We start from the raw sequence: 24,225 nt of genomic DNA on the forward strand, positions 1-24,225 counted from the left end.
GACATACGACTTATCAACATTTAAGAATATGTGAAATGACATTCTAACGAATTTCAATTGTGATATTTCAATATTGCAATGTCTACTTAAGGAAAGTATTTTCGTATATAAGACTTATTTCAACTTTAAGAATATTTGAAATGAAGTTTTAACCCAATTCAGTTTTAATATTTAAAATTTTTACTGTCTACATAACGATGGTATTTTCACACATAAGACTTTCAACATTTAAGGATATGTGAAATGACATTTTAACGAAATTCACTTTTGATATTTCAATATTGTATTGTCTACTTAAGGAAGGTATTTTCGTATATAAAACTTACTTTAACTTTAAGAATATTTTAAATGAAATTTTAATCAAATTCGATAATTTTGTTACTGTCTACTACACGATGGTACTTTCGTACGTAAGACTTTCAATATTAAAGAATATGTGAAATGACATTTTAACGAAATTCGATTTTGATATTTCAATATTGTAATGTCTACTTAAGGAAAGTATTTTCGTATATAAGACTTACTTTAACTTTAAGAATATTTTAAATGAAATTTTAACCAATTTCGACAATTTTTTTACTGTCTACTAAGCGATGGTACTTTCGTACGTAAGACTTTTAATATTAAAGAATATGTGAAATGACATTTTAACGAAATTCGATTTTGATATTTCAATATTGTAATGTCTACTTAAGGAAGGTATTTTTGGACATACGACTTATCAACATTTAAGAATATGTGAAATGACATTCTAACGAAATTCAATTTTGGTATTTCAATATTATAATGTCTACTTAAGGAAAGTATTTTCGTATATAAGACTTTTTTCAACTTTAAGAATATTTGAAATAAAGTTTTAACCCAATTCAGTTTTCATATTTAAATTTTTTACTGTCTACTTAACGATGGTATTTTCAAACATAAGACTTTCAACATTTAGGGATATGTGAAATGACATTTTAACGAAATTCGATTTTGATATTTCAATATTGTAATGTCTACTTAAGGAAGGTATTTTCGTATATAAGACTTACTTTAACTTTAAGAAAATTTTAAATGAAATTTTAATCAAATTCGATAATTTTGTTACTGTCTACTAAACGATGGTACTTTCGTACGTAAGACTTTCACTATTAAATAATATGTGAAATGACATTTTAACGAAATTCGATTTTGATATTTCAATATTGTAATGTCTACTTAAGGAAGGTATTTTTGGACATACGACTTATCAACATTTAAGAATATGTGAAATGACATTCTAACGAAATTCAATTTTGATATTTCAATATTGTATGGTGTACTTAAGGAAGGTATTTTCGTATATAAGACTTTTTTCAACTTTAAGAATATTTGAAATGAAGTTTTAACCCAATTCAGTTTTAATATTTAAATTTTTTACTGTCTACTTAACGATGATATTTTCGCACATAAGACTTTCAACATTCAAGGATATGTGAAATGAAATTTTAACGAAATTCGATTTTGATATTTCAATATTGTAATGTCTACTTAAGGAAGGTATTTTCGTATATATGACCTACTTTAACTTTAAGAAAATTTTAAATGAAATTTTAATCAAATTCGATAATTTTGTTACTGTCTACTAAACGATGGTACTTTCGTACGTAAGACTTTCACTATTAAATAATATGTGAAATGACATTTTAACGAAATTCGATTTTGATATTTCAATATTGTAATGTCTACTTAAGGAAGGTATTTTTGGACATACGACTTATCAACATTTAAGAATATGTGAAATGACATTCTAACGAAATTCAATTTTGATATTTCAATATTGTATGGTGTACTTAAGGAAGGTATTTTCGTATATAAGACTTACTTTAATTTTAAGAAAATTTTAAATGAAATTTTAATCAAATTCGATAAATTTGTTACTGTCTACTAAACGATGGTACTTTCGTACGTAGGACTTTCAATATTAAAGAATATGTGAAATGACATTTTAACGAAATTCGATTTTGGTATTTCAATATTGTAATGTCTACTTAAGGAAGGTATTTTTGGACATACGACTTATCAACATTTAAGAATATCTGAAATGACATTCTAACGAAATTCAATTTCGGTATTTCAGTATTGTAATGTCTACTTAAGGAAAGTATTTTCGTATATAAGACTTTTTTCAACTTTAAGTATATTTGAAATGAAGTTTTAACCCAATTCAGTTTTCATATTTAAATTTTTTACTGTCTACTTAACGATGGTATTTTTGCACATAAGACTTTCAACATTTAAGGATATGTGAAATGACATTTTAACGAAATTCAATTTTAATATTTCAAAATTGTATTGTCTACTTAAGGAAGAAATTTTCGTATATAAGACTTACTGTAACTTTAAGAATATCTTAAATGAAATTTTAATCAAATTCGATAATTTTTTTACTGTCTACTAAACGATGGTACTTTCGTACGTAAGACTTTCAATATTAAAAAATATGTGAAATGACATTTTAACGAAATTCGATATTGATATTTCAATATTGTAATGTCTACTTAAAGAAGGTATTTTTGCACATACGACTTATCAACATTTAAGAATATGTGAAATGACATTCTAACGAAATTCAATTTTGATATTTCAATATTGTAATGTCTACTTAAGGAAAGTATTTTCGTATAAAAGACTTATTTCAACTTTAAGAATATTTGAAATGAAGTTTTACCCCAATTCAGTTTTAATATTTAAATTTTTTACTGTCTACTTAACTATGGTATTTTTGGACATACGACTTATCAACATTTAAGATTATGTGAAATGACATTCTAACGAAATTCAATTTTGATATTTCAATATTGTAATGTCTACCTAAGGAAAGTATTTTCGTATATAAGACTTACTTTAACTTTAAGAATATTTTAAATGAAATTTTAACCAAATTCGATAATTTTGTTACTCTCTACTAAACGATGGTACTTTCGTACGTAAGACTTTCAATATTAAAGAATATGTGAAATGACATTTTAACGAAATTCGATTTTGATATTTCAATATTGTAATGTCTACTTAAGGAAGGTATTTTTGGACATACGACTTATCAACATTTAAGAATATGTGAAATGACATTCTAACGAAATCCAATTTTGGTATTTCAATATTGTAATGTCTACTTAAGGAAAGTATTTTCGTATATAAGACTTATTTCAACTTTAAGAATATTTGAAATGAAGTTTTAACCCAATTCAGTTTTAATATTTAAATTTTTTACTGTCTACTTAACGATGATATTTTCGCACATAAGACTTTCAACATTCAAGGATATGTGAAATGACATTTTAACGAAATTCAATTTTGATATTTCAATATTGTATTGTCTACTTAAGGAAGGTATTTTCGTATTTAAGACTTACTTTAACTTTAAGAATATTTTAAATGAAATTTTAATCAAATTCGATAACTTTGTTACTGTCTACTAAACGATGGTACTTTCGTACGTAAGACTTTCAATATTAAAGAATATGTGAAATGACATTTTAACGAAATTCGATTTTGATATTTCAATATTGTAATGTCTACTTAAGGAAGATATTTTTGGACATACGACTTATCAACATTTAAGAATATGTGAAATGACATTCTAACGAATTTCAATTGTGGTATTTCAATATTGCAATGTCTACTTAAGGAAAGTATTTTCGTATATAAGACTTATTTCAACTTTAAGAATATTTGAAATGAAGTTTTAACCCAATTCAGTTTTAATATTTAAAATTTTTACTGTCTACATAACGATGGTATTTTCACACATAAGACTTTCAACATTTAAGGATATGTGAAATGACATTTTAACGAAATTCACTTTTGATATTTCAATATTGTATTGTCTACTTAAGGAAGGTATTTTCGTATATAAAACTTACTTTAACTTTAAGAATATTTTAAATGAAATTTTAATCAAATTCGATAATTTTGTTACTGTCTACTACACGATGGTACTTTCGTACGTAAGACTTTCAATATTAAAGAATATGTGAAATGACATTTTAACGAAATTCGATTTTGATATTTCAATATTGTAATGTCTACTTAAGGAAAGTATTTTCGTATATAAGACTTACTTTAACTTTAAGAATATTTTAAATGAAATTTTAACCAATTTCGACAATTTTTTTACTGTCTACTAAGCGATGGTACTTTCGTACGTAAGACTTTTAATATTAAAGAATATGTGAAATGACATTTTAACGAAATTCGATTTTGATATTTCAATATTGTAATGTCTACTTAAGGAAGGTATTTTTGGACATACGACTTATCAACATTTAAGAATATGTGAAATGACATTCTAACGAAATTCAATTTTGGTATTTCAATATTATAATGTCTACTTAAGGAAAGTATTTTCGTATATAAGACTTTTTTCAACTTTAAGAATATTTGAAATAAAGTTTTAACCCAATTCAGTTTTCATATTTAAATTTTTTACTGTCTACTTAACGATGGTATTTTCAAACATAAGACTTTCAACATTTAGGGATATGTGAAATGACATTTTAACGAAATTCGATTTTGATATTTCAATATTGTAATGTCTACTTAAGGAAGGTATTTTCGTATATAAGACTTACTTTAACTTTAAGAAAATTTTAAATGAAATTTTAATCAAATTCGATAATTTTGTTACTGTCTACTAAACGATGGTACTTTCGTACGTAAGACTTTCACTATTAAATAATATGTGAAATGACATTTTAACGAAATTCGATTTTGATATTTCAATATTGTAATGTCTACTTAAGGAAGGTATTTTTGGACATACGACTTATCAACATTTAAGAATATGTGAAATGACATTCTAACGAAATTCAATTTTGATATTTCAATATTGTATGGTGTACTTAAGGAAGGTATTTTCGTATATAAGACTTTTTTCAACTTTAAGAATATTTGAAATGAAGTTTTAACCCAATTCAGTTTTAATATTTAAATTTTTTACTGTCTACTTAACGATGATATTTTCGCACATAAGACTTTCAACATTCAAGGATATGTGAAGTGAAATTTTAACGAAATTCGATTTTGATATTTCAATATTGTAATGTCTACTTAAGGAACGTAGTTTTGCACATAACACTTATCAACATTAAAGAATATGTAAAATGACATTCTAACGAAATTCAATTTTGATATTTCAATATTGTAATGTCTACTTAAGGAAGGTATTTTCGTATATAAAACTTACTTTAACTTTAAGAATATTTTAAATAAAATTTTTACCAAATTCGATAATTTTGTTACTGTCTGCTTAACGATGGTACTTTCGCACGTAAGACTTTCAATATTAAAGAATATATGAAATGACAATTTAACGAAATTCGATATTGATATTTCAATATTGTAATGTCTACTCAAGGAAAGTATTTTCGTATATAAGACTTATTTCAACTTTAAGAATATTTGAAATGAAGTTTTAACCCACTTCAGTTTTCATATTTAAATTTTTTGCTGTCTACTTAACGATGGTATTTTTGCACATAAGACTTTCAACATTTAAGGATATGTGAAATGGCATTTTAACGAAATTCAATTTTGATATTTCAATATTGTAATGGCTACTTAAGGAAGGTATCTTCGTATATAAGACTTATTTCAACTTTAAGAATATTTGAAATGAAGTTTTAACCCAATTCAGTTTTAATGTTTAAATTTTTACTGTCTACATAACGATGGTATTTTCACACATAAGACTTTCAACATTTAAGGATCTGTAAAATGACATTTTAACGAAATTCAATTTTGATATTTCAATATTGTATTGTCTACTTAAGGAAGGTATTTTCGTATATAAGACTTACTTTAACTTCAAGAATATTTTAAATGAAATTTTAATCAAATTCGATAATTTTGTTACTGTCTACTAAACGATGGTACTTTCGTACGTAAGACTTTCAATATTAAAGAATATGTGAAATGACATTTTAACGAAATTCGATTTTGATATTTCAATATTGTAATGTCTACTTAAGGAAGGTATATTTAGACATACGACTTATCAACATTTAAGAATATGTGAAATGACATTCTAACGAATTTCAATTTTGATATTTCAATATTGTAATGTCTACTTAAGGAAAGTATTTTCGTATATAAGACTTACTTTAACTTTAAGAATATTTTAAATGAAATTTTAACCAAATTCGACAATTTTGTTACTGTCTACTAAGCGATGGTACTTTCGTACGTAAGACTTTCAATATTAAAGAATATGTGAAATGACATTTTAACGAAATTCGATTTTTATATTTCAATATTGTAATGGCTACTTAAGGAAGGTATCTTCGTATATAAGACTTATTTCAACTTTAAGAATATTTGAAATGAAGTTTTAACCCAATTCAGTTTTAATGTTTAAATTTTTACTGTCTACATAACGATGGTATTTTCACACATAAGACTTTCAACATTTAAGGATCTGTAAAATGACATTTTAACGAAATTCAATTTTGATATTTCAATATTGTATTGTCTACTTAAGGAAGGTATATTTAGACATACGACTTATCAACATTTAAGAATATGTGAAATGACATTCTAACGAAATTCGATTTTGATATTTCAATATTGTAATGTCTACTTAAGGAAGGTATATTTAGACATACGACTTATCAACATTTAAGAATATGTGAAATGACATTCTAACGAATTTCAATTTTGATATTTCAATATTGTAATGTCTACTTAAGGAAAGTATTTTCGTATATAAGACTTACTTTAACTTTAAGAATATTTTAAATGAAATTTTAACCAAATTCGACAATTTTGTTACTGTCTACTAAGCGATGGTACTTTCGTACGTAAGACTTTCAATATTAAAGAATATGTGAAATGACATTTTAACGAAATTCGATTTTTATATTTCAATATTGTAATGTCTACTTAAGGAAGATATTTTTGGACATACGACTTATCAACATTTAAGAATATGTGAAATGACATTCTAACGAAATTCAATTTTGGTATTTCAATATTGTAATGTCTACTTAAGGAAAGTATTTTCGTATATAAGACTTATTTCAACTTTAAGAATATTTGAAATGAAGTTTTAACCCAATTCAGTTTTAATATTTAAAATTTTTACTGTCTACATAACGATGGTATTTTCACACATAAGACTTTCAACATTTGAGGATATGTGAAATGACATTTTAACGAAATTCAATTTTGATATTTCAATATTGTATTGTCTACTTAAGGAAGGTATCTTCGTATATAAGACTTACTTTAACTTTAAGAACATTTTAAATGAAATTATAATCAAATTCAACAATTTTGTTACCGTCTACTAATCGATGGTACTTTCGTACGTAAGACTTTCAATATTAAAGAATATGTGAAATGACATTTTAACGAAATTCGATTTTGATATTTCAATATTGTAATGTCTACTTAAGGAAGGTATATTTAGACATACGACTTATCAACATTTAAGAATATGTGAAATGACATTCTAACGAATTTCAATTTTGATATTTCAATATTGTAATGTCTACTTAAGGAAAGTATTTTCGTATATAAGACTTACTTTAACTTTAAGAATATTTTAAATGAAATTTTAACCAAATTCGACAATTTTGTTACTGTCTACTAAGCGATGGTACTTTCGTACGTAAGACTTTCAATATTAAAGAATATGTGAAATGACATTTTAACGAAATTCGATTTTTATATTTCAATATTGTAATGTCTACTTAAGGAAGATATTTTCGGACATACGACTTATCAACATTTAAGAATATGTGAAATGACATTCTAACGAAATTCAATTTTGGTATTTCAATATTGTAATGTCTACTTAAGGAAAGTATTTTCGTATATAAGACTTATTTCAACTTTAAGAATATTTGAAATGAAGTTTTAACCCAATTCAGTTTTAATATTTAAAATTTTTACTGTCTACATAACGATGGTATTTTCACACATAAGACTTTCAACATTTGAGGATATGTGAAATGACATTTTAACGAAATTCAATTTTGATATTTCATTATTGTATTGTCTACTTAAGGAAGGTATCTTCGTATATAAGACTTACTTTAACTTTAAGAACATTTTAAATGAAATTATAATCAAATTCAACAATTTTGTTACCGTCTACTAATCGATGGTACTTTCGTACGTAAGACTTTCAATATTAAAGAATATGTGAAACGACATATTAACGAAATTCGATTTTGATATTTCAATATTGTAATGTCTACTTAAGGAAAGTATTTTTGGACATACGATTTATCAACATTTAAGAATATGTGAAATGACATTGTAACGAATTTCAATTTTGATATTTCAATATTGTAATGTCTACTTAAGGAAAGTATTTTCGTATATAAGACTTACTTTAACTTTAAGAATATTTTAAATGAAATTTTAACCAAATTCGACAAATTTGTTACTGTCTACTAAGCGATGGTACTTTCGTACGTAAGACTTTCAATATTAAAGAACATGTGAAATGAAATTTTAACGAAATTCGGTTTTGATATTTCAATATTGTAATGTCCACTTAAGGAAGGTACTTTTGAACATACGACTTATCAACATTTAAGAATATGTGAAATGACATTCTAACGAAATTCTATTTTGGTATTTCAATATTTTAATGTCTACTTAAGGAAAGTGTTTTCGTATATAAGACTTATTTCAACTTTAAGAATATTTGAAATGAAGTTTTAACCCAATTCAGTTTTAATATTTAAAATTTTTACTGTCTACATAACGATGGTATTTTCACACATAAGACTTTCAACATTTAAGGATTTATGAAATGACATTTTAACGAAATTCAATTTTGATATTTCAATATTGTATTGTCTACTTAAGGAAGGTATTTTCGTATATAAGACTTACTTTAACTTTAAGAATATTTTAAATGAAATTTTAATCAAATTCGATAATTTTGTTACTGTCTACTAAACGATTGTACTTTCGTACGTAAGACTTTCAATATTAAAGAATATGTGAAATGACATGTTAACGAAATTCGATTTTGATATTTCAATATTGTAATGTATACTTAAGTAAGGCACTTTTGAACATACGACTTATCAACATTTAAGAATATGTGAAATGACATTCTAACGAAATTCTATTTTGGTATTTCAATATTTTAATGTCTACTTAAGGAAAGTGTTTTCGTATATAAGACTTATTTCAACTTTAAGAATATTTGAAATGAAGTTTTAACCCAATTCAGTTTTAATATTTAAAATTTTTACTGTCTACATAACGATGGTATTTTCACACATAAGACTTTCAACATTTAAGGATTTATGAAATGACATTTTAACGAAATTCAATTTTGATATTTCAATATTGTATTGTCTACTTAAGGAAGGTATTTTCGTATATAAGACTTACTTTAACTTTAAGAATATTTTAAATGAAATTTTAATCAAATTCGATAATTTTGTTACTGTCTACTAAACGATTGTACTTTCGTACGTAAGACTTTCAATATTAAAGAATATGTGAAATGACATTTTAACGAAATTCGATTTTGATATTTCAATATTGTAATGTCTACTTAAGGAAGGTATTTTTGGAGATACGACTTATCAACATTTAAGAATATGTGAAATGACATTCTAACGAAATTCAATTTTGATATTTCAATGTTGTAATGTCTACTTAAGGAAAGTATTTTCTTATATAAGACCTACTTTAACTTTAAGAATATTTTAAATGAAATTTTAACCAAATTCGATAATTTTGTTACTGTCTACTAAACGATGGTACTTTCGTACGTAAGACTTTAAATATTAAAGAATATGTAAAATGACATTTTAACGAAATTCGATTTTGATATTTCAATATTGTAATGTCTACTTAAGGAAGGTATTTTTGGACATACGACTTATCAACATTTAAGAATATGTGAAATGACATTCTAACGAAATTCAATTTTGGTATTTCAATATTTTAATGTCTACTTAAGGAAAGGATTTTCGTATATAAGACTTTTTTCAACTTTAAGAATATTTGAAATGAAGTTTTAACCCAATTCAGTTTTCATATTTAAATTTTTTACTGTCTACTTAACGATGGTATTTTCGCACATAAGACTTTCAACATTTAAGGATATGTGAAATGACATTTTAACGAAATTCGATTTTGATATTTCAATATTGTAATGTCTACTTAAGGAAGTTATTTTCGTATATAAGACTTATCAACATTTAAGAATATGTGAAATGACATTCTAACGAAATTCAATTTTGATATTTCAATATTGTAATGTCTACTTAAGGAAAGTATTTTCGTATATAAGACTTACTTTAACTTTAAGAATATTTTAAATGAAATTTTAACCAAATTCGATAATTTTGTTACTGTCTACTAAACGATGGTACTTTAGTACGTAAGACTTTCAATATTAAAGAATATGTGAAATGACATTTTAACGAAATTCAATTTTGATATTTCAATATTGTAATGTCTACTTAAGGAAGATATTTTTGCACATACGACTTATCAACACTTAAGAATACGTGAAATGATATATTAACCAAATTCAATTTCGCAATTTAAATTTCTTTTGTCTACTTAAGGATGCTGTTTTTGCATATAAGATGTATCAACATTAAAGGATATGTGAAATGATATTTTAACCAAATTCAATTATTATGTTTCCATATTGTATTTTCTACTTAAGAAAGGAATTTTGGCACAAAGACTTATTAAGATTTAAAATTATGTGAAATCACATTTTAACAAAATTCAATTTTGATACTTCAATATTGTAATGTCTACTTAAGAAAGGTATTTTCGTATATAAGACTTATTTCAACTTTAAGAATATTTGAAATGAATTTTTAACCCAATTCAATTTTAATATTTAAATTTTTTACTGTCTACTGAACGATGGTATTTTCGCACATAAGACTTTCAACATTAAAGGATATGTGAAATCGCATTTTAACGAAATTCAATTTTGATATTTCAATATTGTAATGTTTACTTAAGGAAAGTATTTTCGTATATAAGACTTACTTTAACTTTAAGAATACTTTAAATGAAATTTTAACCAAATTCGATAATTTTGTTACTGTCTACTAAACGATTGTTCTTTCGTACGTAAGACTTTCAATATTAAAGAATATGTGAAATGACATTTTAACGAAATTCGATTTTGATATTTCAATATTGTAATGTCTACTTAAGGAAGGTATTTTTGGACATACGACTTATCAACATTTAAGAATATGTGAAATGACATTCTAATCAAATTCAATTTTGGTATTTCAATATTGTAATGTCTACTGAAGGAAAGTATTTTCGTATATAAGACTTCTTTCAACTTTAAGAATATTTGAAATGAAGTTTTAACCCAATTCAGTTTTCATTTTTAAATTTTTTACTGTCTACTTAACGATGCTGTTTTTGCATATAAGATGTATCAACATTAAAGGATATGTGAAATGATATTTTAACCAAATTCAATTATTATGTTTCCATATTGTATTTTCTACTTAAGAAAGGAATTTTGGCACAAAGACTTATTAAGATTTAAAATTATGTGAAATCACATCTTAACAAAATTCAATTTTGATACTTCAATATTGTAATGTCTACTTAAGAAAGGTATTTTCGTATATAAGACTTATTTCAACTTTAAGAATATTTGAAATGAATTTTTAACCCAATTCAGTTTTAATATTTAAGTTTTTTACTGTCTACTTAACGATGGTATTTTCGCACATAAGACTTTCAACATTAAAGGATATGTGAAATGGCATTTTAACGAAATTCAATTTTGATATTTTAATATTGTAATGTCTACTTCAGGATGGCATTTTCGCATATAAGAATTATCAACATTTAAGAGTATGTGAAATGATATTTTAACCAAATTCAACTTTTATGTTTCAGTATTATATTGTTTACCTAAGGAAGGAATTTTTGCACAAAGAATGATTAAGGTGTAAAAATATGTGAAATGACATTTTAACGAAATTCAATTTTGATATTTCAGTATTGTAATGTCCACTTAAGGAAGGTATTTTTCTATATAAGACTTACTTTAACTTTACGAATATTTTAAATGAAATTTTAACCAAATTCGATAATTTTGTTACTGTCTACTAAACGATGGTACTTTTGTACGTAAGACTTTCAATATTAAAGAATATGTGAAATGACATTTTAACGAAATTCAATTTTGATATTTGAATATTGTAATGTCTACTTAAGGAAAGTATTTTCGTATATAAGACTTGTTTCAACTTTAAGAATATTTGAAATGAAGTTTTAACCCTAATTAAGTTTTCATATTTAAATTTTTTACTGTCTACTTAACGATGGTATTTTTGCACATAAGACTTTCAACATTTAAGGATATGTGAAATGACATTTTAACGAAATTCAATTTTGATATTTCAATATTGTAATGTCTACTTAAGGAAGATATTTTCGTATATAAGACTTACTTTAACTTTAAGAATATTTTAAATGAAATTTTAACCAAATTCGATAATTTTGTTACTGTCTACTTAACGATGGTACTTTCGCACATAAGAATTTCAATATTAAAGAATATGTGAAATGACATTTTAACGAAATTCGATTTTGATATTTCAATATTGTAATGTCTACTTAGGGAAGGTATTTTTGGACATACGACTTATCAACATTTAAGAATATGTAAAATGACATTCTAACGAAATTCAATTTTGATATTTCAATATTGTAATGTCTACTTAAGGAAAGTATTTTCGTATATAAGACTTACTTTACCATTAAGAATATTTTAAATGAAATTTTAACCAAATTCGACAATTTTGTTACTGTCTACTAAACGATGGTACTTTCGTACGTAAGACTTTCAATATTAAAGAATATGTGAAATAACATTTTAACGAAATTCAATTTTGATATTTTAATATTGTAATGTCTACTTAAGGAAAGTATTTTCGTATATAAGACTTACTTTAACTTTAAGAATATTTTGAATGAATTTTTAACCAAATTCGATAATTTTGTTACTGTCTACTAAACGATGGTACTTTCGTACGTAAGACTTTCAATATTAAAGAATATGTGAAATGACATTTTAACGAAATTCGATTTTGATATTTCAATATTGTAATGTCTATTTAAGGAAGGTATTTTTGGACATAAGACTTATCAACATTTAAGAATATGTGAAATGACATTCTAACAAAATTTAATTTTGGTATTTCAATATTGTAATGTCTACTTAAGGAAATTATTTTCGTATATAAGACTTTTTTCAACTTTAAGAATATTTGAAATGAAGTTTTAACCCAATTCAGTTTTCATATTTAAATTTTTTACTGTCTACTTAACGATGGTATTTTCGCACATAAGACTTTCAACATTTAAGGATATGTGAAATGACATTTTAACGAAATTCAATTTTGATATTTCAATATTGTAATGTCTACTTAAGGAAGGTATTTTCTTATATAAGACTTACTTTAACTTTAAGAATATTTTAAATGAAATTTTAACCAAATTCGATAATTTTGTTACTGTCTACTAAACGATGGTACTTTCGTACGTAAGACTTTAAATATTAAAGAATATGTAAAATGACATTTTAACGAAATTCGATTTTGATATTTCAATATTGTAATGTCTACTTAAGGAAGGTATTTTTGGACATACGACTTATCAACATTTAAGAATATGTGAAATGACATTCTAACGAAATTCAATTTTGGTATTTCAATATTGTAATGTCTACTTAAGGAAAGGATTTTCGTATATAAGACTTTTTTCAACTTTAAGAATATTTGAAATGAAGTTTTAACCCAATTCAGTTTTCATATTTAAATTTTTTACTGTCTACTTAACGATGGTATTTTCGCACATAAGACTTTCAACATTTAAGGATATGTGAAATGACATTTTAACGAAATTCGATTTTGATATTTCAATATTGTAATGTCTACTTAAGGAAGGTATTTTCGTATATAAGACTTATCAACATTTAAGAATATGTGAAATGACATTCTAACGAAATTCAATTTTGATATTTCAATATTGTAATGTCTACTTAAGGAAAGTATTTTCGTATATAAGACTTGCTTTAACTTTAAGAATATTTTAAATGAAATTTTAACCAAATTCGATAATTTTGTTACTGTCTACTAAACGATGGTACTTTAGTACGTAAGACTTTCAATATTAAAGAATATGTGAAATGACATTTTAACGAAATTCAATTTTGATATTTCAATATTGTAATGTCTACTTAAGGAAGATATTTTTGCACATACGACTTATCAACACTTAAGAATACGTGAAATGATATATTAACCAAATTCAATTTCGCAATTTAAATTTCTTTTGTCTACTTAAGGATGCTGTTTTTGCATATAAGATGTATCAACATTAAAGGATATGTGAAATGATATTTTAACCAAATTCAATTATTATGTTTCCATATTGTATTTTCTACTTAAGAAAGGAATTTTGGCACAAAGACTTATTAAGATTTAAAATTATGTGAAATCACATTTTAACAAAATTCAATTTTGATACTTCAATATTGTAATGTCTACTTAAGAAAGGTATTTTCGTATATAAGACTTATTTCAACTTTAAGAATATTTGAAATGAATTTTTAACCCAATTCAGTTTTAATATTTAAATTTTTTACTGTCTACTTAACGATGGTATTTTCGCACATAAGACTTTCAACATTAAAGGATATGTGAAATGGCATTTTAACGAAATTCAATTTTGATATTTCAATATTGTAATGTTTACTTGAGGAAAGTATTTTCGTATATAAGACTTACTTTAACTTTAAGAATACTTTAAATGAAATTTTAACCAAATTCGATAATTTTGTTACTGTCTACTAAACGATGGTACTTTCGTACGTAAGACTTTCAATATTAAAGAATATGTGAAATGACATTTTAACGAAATTCGATTTTGATATTTCAATATTGTAATGTCTACTTAAGGAAGGTATTTTTGGACATACGACTTATCAACATTTAGGAATATGTGAAATGACATTCTAACCAAATTCAATTTTGGTATTTCAATATTGTAATGTCTACTGAAGGAAAGTATTTTCGTATATAAGACTTCTTTCAACTTTAAGAATATTTGAAATGAAGTTTTAACCCAATTCAGTTTTCATTTTTAAATTTTTTACTGTCTACTTAACGATGCTGTTTTTGCATATAAGATGTATCAACATTAAAGGATATGTGAAATGATATTTTAACCAAATTCAATTATTATGTTTCCATATTGTATTTTCTACTTAAGAAAGGAATTTTGGCACAAAGACTTATTAAGATTTAAAATTATGTGAAATCACATCTTAACAAAATTCAATTTTGATACTTCAATATTGTAATGTCTACTTAAGAAAGGTATTTTCGTATATAAGACTTATTTCAACTTTAAGAATATTTGAAATGAAGTTTTAACCCAATTCAGTTTTCATATTTAAATTTTTTACTGTCTACTTAACGATGGTATTTTCGCACATAAGACTTTCAACATTTAAGGATATGTGAAATGACATTTTAACGAAATTCGATTTTGATATTTCAATATTGTAATGTCTACTTAAGGAAGGTATTTTCGTATATAAGACTTATCAACATTTAAGAATATGTGAAATGACATTCTAACGAAATTCAATTTTGATATTTCAATATTGTAATGTCTACTTAAGGAAAGTATTTTCGTATATAAGACTTGCTTTAACTTTAAGAATATTTTAAATGAAATTTTAACCAAATTCGATAATTTTGTTACTGTCTACTAAACGATGGTACTTTAGTACGTAAGACTTTCAATATTAAAGAATATGTGAAATGACATTTTAACGAAATTCAATTTTGATATTTCAATATTGTAATGTCTACTTAAGGAAGATATTTTTGCACATACGACTTATCAACACTTAAGAATACGTGAAATGATATATTAACCAAATTCAATTTCGCAATTTAAATTTCTTTTGTCTACTTAAGGATGCTGTTTTTGCATATAAGATGTATCAACATTAAAGGATATGTGAAATGATATTTTAACCAAATTCAATTATTATGTTTCCATATTGTATTTTCTACTTAAGAAAGGAATTTTGGCACAAAGACTTATTAAGATTTAAAATTATGTGAAATCACATCTTAACAAAATTCAATTTTGATACTTCAATATTGTAATGTCTACTTAAGAAAGGTATTTTCGTATATAAGACTTATTTCAACTTTAAGAATATTTGAAATGAATTTTTAACCCAATTCAGTTTTAATATTTAAGTTTTTTACTGTCTACTTAACGATGGTATTTTCGCACATAAGACTTTCAACATTAAAGGATATGTGAAATGGCATTTTAACGAAATTCAATTTTGATATTTTAATATTGTAATGTCTACTTCAGGATGGCATTTTCGCATATAAGAATTATCAACATTTAAGAGTATGTGAAATGATATTTTAACCAAATTCAACTTTTATGTTTCAGTATTATATTGTTTACCTAAGGAAGGAATTTTTGCACAAAGAATGATTAAGGTGTAAAAATATGTGAAATGACATTTTAACGAAATTCAATTTTGATATTTCAGTATTGTAATGTCCACTTAAGGAAGGTATTTTTCTATATAAGACTTACTTTAACTTTACGAATATTTTAAATGAAATTTTAACCAAATTCGATAATTTTGTTACTGTCTACTAAACGATAGTACTTTCGTACGTAGGACTTTCAATATTAAAGAATATGTGAAATGACATTTTAACGAAGTTCGATTTTGATATTTTAATATTGTAATGTCTACTTAAGGAAAGTATTTTCTTATATAAGACTTACTTTAACTTTAAGAATATTTTAAATGAAATTTTAACCAAATTCGATAATTTTGTTACTCTCTACTTAACGATGGTACTTTCGTACGTAAGACTTTCAATATTAAAGAATATGTGAAATGACATTTTAACGAAATTCGATTTAGATATTTCAATATTGTAATGTCTACTTAAGGAAGGTATATTTAGACATACGACTTATCAACATTTAAGAATATGTGAAATGACATTCTAACGAATTTCAATTTTGATATTTCAATATTGTAATGTCTACTTAAGGAAAGTATTTTCGTATATAAGACTTACTTTAACTTTAAGAATATTTTAAATGAAATTTTAACCAAATTCGACAATTTTGTTACTGTCTACTAAGCGATGGTACTTTCGTACGTAAGACTTTCAATACTAAAGAATATGTGAAATGACATTTTAACGAAATTCGATTTTTATATTTCAATATTGTAATGTCTACTTAAGGAAGATATTTTTGGACATACGACTTATCAACATTTAAGAATATGTGAAATGACATTCTAACGAAATTCAATTTTGATACTTCAATATTGTAATGTCTACTTAAGAAAGGTATTTTCGTATATAAGACTTATTTCAACTTTAAGAATATTTGAAATGAATTTTTAACCCAATTCAGTTTTAATATTTAAATTTTTTACTGTCTACTTAACGATGGTATTTTCGCACATAAGACTTTCAACATTAAAGGATATGTGAAATGGCATTTTAACGAAATTCAATTTTGATATTTCAATATTGTAATGTCTACTTAAGAAAGGTATTTTCGTATATAAGACTTATTTCAACTTTAAGAATATTTGAAATGAATTTTTAACCCAATTCAGTTTTAATATTTAAATTTTTTACTGTCTACTTAACGATGGTATTTTCGCACATAAGACTTTCAACATTAAAGGATATGTGAAATGGCATTTTAACGAAATTCAATTTTGATATTTCAATATTGTAATGTTTACTTGAGGAAAGTATTTTCGTATATAAGACTTACTTTAACTTTAAGAATACTTTAAATGAAATTTTAACCAAATTCGATAATTTTGTTACTGTCTACTAAACGATGGTACTTTCGTACGTAAGACTTTCAATATTAAAGAATATGTGAAATGACATTTTAACGAAATTCGATTTTGATATTTCAATATTGTAATGTCTACTTAAGGAAGGTATTTTTGGACATACGACTTATCAACATTTAGGAATATGTGAAATGACATTCTAACCAAATTCAATTTTGGTATTTCAATATTGTAATGTCTACTGAAGGAAAGTATTTTCGTATATAAGACTTCTTTCAACTTTAAGAATATTTGAAATGAAGTTTTAACCCAATTCAGTTTTCATTTTTAAATTTTTTACTGTCTACTTAACGATGCTGTTTTTGCATATGAGATGTATCAACATTAAAGGATATGTGAAATGATATTTTAACCAAATTCAATTATTATGTTTCCATATTGTATTTTCTACTTAAGAAAGGAATTTTGGCACAAAGACTTATTAAGATTTAAAATTATGTGAAATCACATCTTAACAAAATTCAATTTTGATACTTCAATATTGTAATGTCTACTTAAGAAAGGAATTTTCGTATATAAGACTTATTTCAACTTTAAGAATATTTGAAATGAATTTTTAACCCAATTCAGTTTTAATATTTAAGTTTTTTACTGTCTACTTAACGATGGTATTTTCGCACATAAGACTTTCAACATTAAAGGATATGTGAAATGGCATTTTAACGAAATTCAATTTTGATATTTTAATATTGTAATGTCTACTTCAGGATGGCATTTTCGCATATAAGAATTATCAACATTTAAGAGTATGTGAAATGATATTTTAACCAAATTCAACTTTTATGTTTCAGTATTATATTGTTTACCTAAGGAAGGAATTTTTGCACAAAGAATGATTAAGGTGTAAAAATATGTGAAATGACATTTTAACGAAATTCAATTTTGATATTTCAGTATTGTAATGTCCACTTAAGGAAGGTATTTTTCTATATAAGACTTACTTTAACTTTACGAATATTTTAAATGAAATTTTAACCAAATTCGATAATTTTGTTACTGTCTACTAAACGATAGTACTTTCGTACGTAGGACTTTCAATATTAAAGAATATGTGAAATGACATTTTAACGAAGTTCGATTTTGATATTTCAATATTGTAATGTCTACTTAAGGAAAGTATTTTCTTATATAAGACTTACTTTAACTTTAAGAATATTTTAAATGAAATTTTAACCAAATTCGATAATTTTGTTACTCTCTACTTAACGATGGTACTTTCGTACGTAAGACTTTCAATATTAAAGAATATGTGAAATGACATTTTAACGAAATTCGATTTAGATATTTCAATATTGTAATGTCTACTTAAGGAAGGTATATTTAGACATACGACTTATCAACATTTAAGAATATGTGAAATGACATTCTAACGAATTTCAATTTTGATATTTCAATATTGTAATGTCTACTTAAGGAAAGTATTTTCGTATATAAGACTTACTTTAACTTTAAGAATATTTTAAATGAAATTTTAACCAAATTCGACAATTTTGTTACTGTCTACTAAGCGATGGTACTTTCGTACGTAAGACTTTCAATATTAAAGAATATGTGAAATGACATTTTAACGAAATTCGATTTTTATATTTCAATATTGTAATGTCTACTTAAGGAAGATATTTTTGGACATACGACTTATCAACATTTAAGAATATGTGAAATGACATTCTAACGAAATTCAATTTTGGTATTTCAATATTGTAATGTCTACTTAAGGAAAGTATTTTCGTATATAAGACTTATTTCAACTTTAAGAATATTTGAAATGAAGTTTTAACCCAATTCAGTTTTAATATTTAAAATTTTTACTGTCTACATAACGATGGTATTTTCACACATAAGACTTTCAACATTTGAGGATATGTGAAATGACATTTTAACGAAATTCGATTTTGATATTTCAATATTGTATTGTCTACTTAAGGAAGGTATCTTCGTATATAAGACTTACTTTAACTTTAAGAACATTTTAAATGAAATTATAATCAAATTCAACAATTTTGTTACCGTCTACTAATCGATGGTACTTTCGTACGTAAGACTTTCAATATTAAAGAATATGTGAAATGACATATTAACGAAATTCGATTTTGATATTTCAATATTGTAATGTCTACTTAAGGAAAGTATTTTTGAACATACGACTTATCTTCATTTAAGAATATGTGAAATGACATTGTAACGAATTTCAATTTTGATATTTCAATATTGTAATGTCTACTTAAGGAAAGTATTTTCGTATATAAGACTTACTTTAACTTTAAGAATATTTTAAATGAAATTTTAACCAAATTCGACAAATTTGTTACTGTCTACTAAGCGATGGTACTTTCGTACGTAAGACTTTCAATATTAAAGAACATGTGAAATGACATTTTAACGAAATTCGGTTTTGATATTTCAATATTATAATGTCCACTTAAGGAAGGTACTTTTGAACATACGACTTATCAACATTTAAGAATATGTGAAATGACATTCTAACGAAATTCTATTTTGGTATTTCAATATTTTAATGTCTACTTAAGGAAAGTGTTTTCGTATATAAGACTTATTTCAACTTTAAGAATATTTGAAATGAAGTTTTAACCCAATTCAGTTTTAATATTTAAAATTTTTACTGTCTACATAACGATGGTATTTTCACACATAAGACTTTCAACATTTAAGGATTTATGAAATGACATTTTAACGAAATTCAATTTTGATATTTCAATATTGTATTGTCTACTTAAGGAAGGTATTTTCGTATATAAGACTTACTTTAACTTTAAGAATATTTTAAATGAAATTTTAATCAAATTCGATAATTTTGTTACTGTCTACTAAACGATTGTACTTTCGTACGTAAGACTTTCAATATTAAAGAATATGTGAAATGACATTTTAACGAAATTCGATTTTGATATTTCAATATTGTAATGTATACTTAAGTAAGGTACTTTTGAACATACGACTTATCAACATTTAAGAATATGTGAAATGACATTCTAACGAAATTCTATTTTGGTATTTCAATATTTTAATGTCTACTTAAGGAAAGTGTTTTCGTATATAAGACTTATTTCAACTTTAAGAATATTTGAAATGAAGTTTTAACCCAATTCAGTTTTAATATTTAAAATTTTTACTGTCTACATAACGATGGTATTTTCACACATAAGACTTTCAACATTTAAGGATTTATGAAATGACATTTTAACGAAATTCAATTTTGATATTTCAATATTTTATTGTCTACTTAAGGAAGGTATTTTCGTATATAAGACTTACTTTAACTTTAAGAATATTTTAAATGAAATTTTAATCAAATTCGATAATTTTGTTACTGTCTACTAAACGATTGTACTTTCGTACGTAAGACTTTCAATATTAAAGAATATGTGAAATGACATTTTAACGAAATTCGATTTTGATATTTCAATATTGTAATGTCTACTTAAGGAAGGTATTTTGGAGATACGACTTATCAACATTTAAGAATATGTGAAATGACATTCTAACGAAATTCAATTTTGATATTTCAATGTTGTAATGTCTACTTAAGGAAAGTATTTTCTTATATAAGACTTACTTTAACTTTAAGAATATTTTAAATGAAATTTTAACCAAATTCGATAATTTTGTTACTGTCTACTAAACGATGGTACTTTCGTACGTAAGACTTTAAATATTAAAGAATATGTAAAATGACATTTTAACGAAATTCGATTTTGATATTTCAATATTGTAATGTCTACTTAAGGAAGGTATTTTTGGACATACGACTTATCAACATTTAAGAATATGTGAAATGACATTCTAACGAAATTCAATTTTGGTATTTCAATATTGTAATGTCTACTTAAGGAAAGGATTTTCGTATATAAGACTTATTTCAACTTTAGGAATATTTGAAATGAAGTTTTAACCCAATTCAGTTTTAATATTTAAAATTTTTACTGTCTACATAACGATGGTATTTTCACACATAAGACTTTCAACATTTGAGGATATGTGAAATGACATTTTAACGAAATTCAATTTTGATATTTCAATATTGTATTGTCTACTTAAGGAAGGTATCTTCGTATATAAGACTTACTTTAACTTTAAGAACATTTAAAATGAAATTATAATCAAATTCAACAATTTTGTTACCGTCTACTAATCGATGGTACTTTCGTACGTAAGACTTTCAATATTAAAGAATATGTGAAATGACATTTTAACGAAATTCGATTTTGATATTTCAATATTGTAATGTCTACTTAAGGAAGGTATATTTAGACATACGACTTATCAACATTTAAGAATATGTGAAATGACATTCTAACGAATTTCAATTTTGATATTTCAATATTGTAATGTCTACTTAAGGAAAGTATTTTCGTATATAAGACTTACTTTAACTTTAAGAATATTTTAAATGAAATTTTAACCAAATTCGACAATTTTGTTACTGTCTACTAAGCGATGGTACTTTCGTACGTAAGACTTTCAATATTAAAGAATATGTGAAATGACATTTTAACGAAATTCGATTTTTATATTTCAATAATGTAATGTCTACTTAAGGAAGATATTTTTGGACATACGACTTATCAACATTTAAGAATATGTGAAATGACATTCTAACGAAATTCAATTTTGGTATTTCAATATTGTAATGTCTACTTAAGGAAAGTATTTTCGTATATAAGACTTATTTCAACTTTAAGAATATTTGAAATGAAGTTTTAACCCAATTCAGTTTTAATATTTAAAATTTTTACTGTCTACATAACGATGGTATTTTCACACATAAGACTTTCAACATTTGAGGATATGTGAAATGACATTTTAACGAAATTCGATTTTGATATTTCAATATTGTATTGTCTACTTAAGGAAAGTATTTTCGTATATAAGACTTACTTTAACTTTAAGAATATTTAAAATGAAATTTTAACCAAATTCGATAATTTTGTTACTGTCTACTAAGCGATGGTACTTTCGTACGTAAGACTTTCAATATTAAAGAACATGTGAAATGACATTTTAACGAAATTCGGTTTTGCTATTTCAATATTGTAATGTCCACTTAAGGAAGGTACTTTTGAACATACGACTTATCAACATTTAAGAATATGTGAAATGACATTCTAACGAAATTCTATTTTGGTATTTCAATATTTTAATGTCTACTTAAGGAAAGTGTTTTCGTATATAAGACTTATTTCAACTTTAAGAATATTTGAAATGAAGTTTTAACCCAATTCAGTTTTAATATTTAAAATTTTTACTGTCTACATAACGATGGTATTTTCACACATAAGACTTTCAACATTTAAGGATTTATGAAATGACATTTTAACGAAATTCAATTTTGATATTTCAATATTGTATTGTCTACTTAAGGAAGGTATTTTCGTATATAAGACTTACTTTAACTTTAAGAATATTTTAAATGAAATTTTAATCAAATTCGATAATTTTGTTACTGTCTACTAAACGATTGTACTTTCGTACGTAAGACTTTCAATATTAAAGAATATGTGAAATGACATTTTAACGAAATTCGATTTTGATATTTCAATATTGTAATGTCTACTTAAGGAAGGTATTTTTGGAGATACGACTTATCAACATTTAAGAATATGTGAAATGACATTCTAACGAAATTCAATTTTGATATTTCAATGTTGTAATGTCTACTTAAGGAAAGTATTTTCTTATATAAGACTTACTTTAACTTTAAGAATATTTTAAATGAAATTTTAACCAAATTCGATAATTTTGTTACTGTCTACTAAACGATGGTACTTTCGTACGTAAGACTTTAAATATTAAAGAATATGTAAAATGACATTTTAACGAAATTCGATTTTGATATTTCAATATTGTAATGTCTACTTAAGGAAGGTATTTTTGGACATACGACTTATCAACATTTAAGAATATGTGAAATGACATTCTAACGAAATTCAATTTTGGTATTTCAATATTGTAATGTCTACTTAAGGAAAGGATTTTCGTATATAAGACTTTTTTCAACTTTAAGAATATTTGAAATGAAGTTTTAACCCAATTCAGTTTTCATATTTAAATTTTTTACTGTCTACTTAACGATGGTATTTTCGCACATAAGACTTTCAACATTTAAGGATATGTGAAATGACATTTTAACGAAATTCGATTTTGATATTTCAATATTGTAATGTCTACTTAAGGAAGTTATTTTCGTATATAAGACTTATCAACATTTAAGAATATGTGAAATGACATTCTAACGAAATTCAATTTTGATATTTCAATATTGT

This window comes from Hydractinia symbiolongicarpus, chromosome 7 (assembly GCF_029227915.1).
Source record: "Hydractinia symbiolongicarpus strain clone_291-10 chromosome 7, HSymV2.1, whole genome shotgun sequence".
NCBI classification, from domain to species: domain Eukaryota; kingdom Metazoa; phylum Cnidaria; class Hydrozoa; order Anthoathecata; family Hydractiniidae; genus Hydractinia; species Hydractinia symbiolongicarpus.